Raw genomic sequence first — 3,126 nt, 5'->3', positions numbered from 1 at the left:
CAGAAATGTTGGAGATGAAAAAAACAATGGATGAGATAAAGAAAAATCCAGATTCCTTCAACAACAGAGCTGATATTATGGAGGAGAGAATCGGCAGTCTATAGGACAGAAATATAGAAATGCTTCAGATGGAGGAGAAGAAAGAACTAAGACTAAAAAGAAATGAAGAAATTCTCTGAGGAATATCCAACTCAATTAGGAAATGCAATATAATTATTATAGATGCTCCAGAGGGAGAAAAGAAGGAGAATGGAGCAGAAATCTTGTTCAAAGAAATAATAGGCGAGAACTTCCCAAATCTGGGGAAGGAGCTGGAAATACAAGTAAAAGAAGCTAATTTAACTCCTAATTAAATAATTGAAGAAAGACTTTCTTGAAGGCATATAGTAGTAAAGCTGGCAAGTTAATGACAAAGAAAAATACTAAGGGCAGCAAGGGAGAAGAAAATAACTTACCAAAGAACTCCTATCAGGAGTTCAGATTTCTCAGCAGAAACCTTATGGGCTAGGAGAGAGTAGAATGCTATACTAAAAATTCTGAAAGACAAAAAGTTGCAGCCAAGAATACTCTATCCAGTGAAAATATGATGGAGAAAAAAATCTTCCCAAGATAAACAAAAGCTGAGGGAGTCCATTGCCACAAGAGCCCACACACACAAGAAATGCTCAAGAAGGCCCTCATATCTGAAAAGAAAGGGTTTACTAAGCCTTGGGCTAGGAGATTAATATGTAGACAAAACCAGAAAATGGCAGCTCTCTATCAGAACAGATTATCAAACACTTAATTATAACATTAAAGATAAAAGGAAGGAAAACATCAAAAATAAATATAATCTCATCATTTTAACCACAAACTCACAATACAAGATGGAATAAGTCATGACAGTAATAACTTAGAAGGGGAAGAGGAAAGGGATGGAATCAGCTTAGTCTAAGGAAATAAGAGGCTATCAGAAAATGGACTATATCATCTACAAGATTTTTTATACAAACCTCATGGTAACCACTAAACAAATAATCAGAACAGAGACACAAATGATAAATAAAGAGAAAACTAAGAAAAACATCATAGAGAACTACCAAACTGAATTGGTAGTCCAAAATACACGGGATGAAAAACAAGGGAAATGCAGAAGAATCAGAAAATGAGAGATAAAATGGCAGTGTTAAGCATCACATATCAGTAATCACTCTAAATATAAATGGATTGAATTCTCTGATCAAAAGACACAGAGGGGGCCGGCTCCTTGGCCGAGTGGTTAAGTTCGTGCACTCCACTGCAGCAGCCCAGGGTTCGGATCCTGGGCACGGACATGGCACCGCTTGTCAGGCCACATTGAGGCGGTGTCCCATATCCCATAACTAGAAGGACCTGCAACTAAGATATACAACTATGTACCGGAGGGGTTTGGGAAATAAAGCAGAAAAAAAAACCGATTGGCAACAGTTGTTAGCCTAGGTGCCAATCTTTAAAAAAAAAAAAAAAGACACAGAGAAGTGAGATGGATTAAAAAACAAGACCCAACATTATGCTGCCTCCAGGAAACACATCTTAGCTCTAAAGACAAACACAAGCTCAGAGTGAAGGGATGGAAGAGGTTCCTCCAAGCTAACGGCAAACAAAAGAAAGCAGTTGCTGCCATACCTATAACAGTCAAAGTAGACTTCAAGACAAAACAAGTAAAGAGAGACAAAGAGGGGCAGTATATAATGATAAAAGGGACACTCCACCAAGAAGACATAACACTTAAAAATATATATGCACCTAACAGAGGAGCATCAAAGTATATAAAGCAACTACTAACAAACCTAAAAGGAGATATAAACAACAACACAATAACAGTAAGGGACCTTAACACTCAACTTAAATCAGTGGGTAGATCATCCAGACAGAAAATCAGAAGGAAATAGTGGATTTAAACAAAAAACTAGACCAGATGGACTTAATAGACATATATAGAGCACTCTATCCAAAAACAGCAGAATAGACATTCTTCTCAAGTGCACATGGAACATTCTCAAGGATAGACCACATGTTGGGAAACAAGGCAAGCCTCAATAAATTTAAGAAGATTGAAACCATATCAAGTACCTTTTCCAACCACAATGCTATGAAACTGGAAATCAACTATAACAAAAAGCTGGCAAAGTGACAAACATGTGGAAACTAAATAACATGCAACTGAACAACCAATGGATCATTGAATAAATTAAAGGAGAAATCAAAAAACATCTGGAGACAAATGAGAATGAAAATACACTATACCAATTCATATGGGACGTAGCAAAAGCAGTTATAAGAGGGAAATTCATAGCAATACAGGTCCACCTTAACAAACAAGAAAACTCTCAAAATTAAACCTTAAAATACACCTAAGAGAATTAGAAAAAGAAGAACAAAGCCCAAAGTCAACAGAAGGAGGGAAACAATAAAATTTAGAGCAGAAATAAATGAAATTGAAACAACAAAAAAAACAGTAGAAAGGATCAGTGAAACAAAGAGCTGGTTCTTTGAGAAGATAAACAAAATGGACAAACCCTTAGCCAGACTCAAGAAGAAAAAAAAGAGAGAAGGCTCTGACAAATAAAAATGGCAAGCAATAGCATATATTGGAGAATATGAGGAAGGCATTTGGTATAAACCTAATTCGGCCTGACCTTGTCTTTCCAAAAGGGCCTGACCGTGGCTGTTGAGCATGCATTGTATATCTGCTTTAGATATTCCCTATGGCAAGAACAAAGGCCCTTGAGATAAAGGTGCAACTTCCCTCCCCCTCCCAACGTTGGCATTTCTTTAAGGATTAAGCATCTTTCTTTAGGCTAGAAACTGATTGCTGTGCTCACCTGTGACCACCCAGGTCAACACAATAGACTTGCCTCCTGCTATGCCCTCCAAGAGAGCAGACCCACTACCTGCTGTGTCCATCAAGCGCTGTGCCGACAGGGCAATCTTGTGACTATTGTGGTAGGGACATTTCAATCATATGTGAAATGTCCTGTATGGGGGTATATAACCACTCTGTATACCTCACTTCCTTGGTGCCCTTTCTTCCTTTGGGAAGAAAGGCCCCGGGCCATGGTCCTCAGATTTCAGCTCAGAATAAACTCACCCAAATTTTCATTTATA

Source organism: Equus quagga, chromosome 7 (genome assembly GCF_021613505.1).
Source record: "Equus quagga isolate Etosha38 chromosome 7, UCLA_HA_Equagga_1.0, whole genome shotgun sequence".
Taxonomy (NCBI): Eukaryota; Metazoa; Chordata; class Mammalia; order Perissodactyla; family Equidae; genus Equus; species Equus quagga.
Note: the sequence above shows the minus strand (reverse complement) of the source record.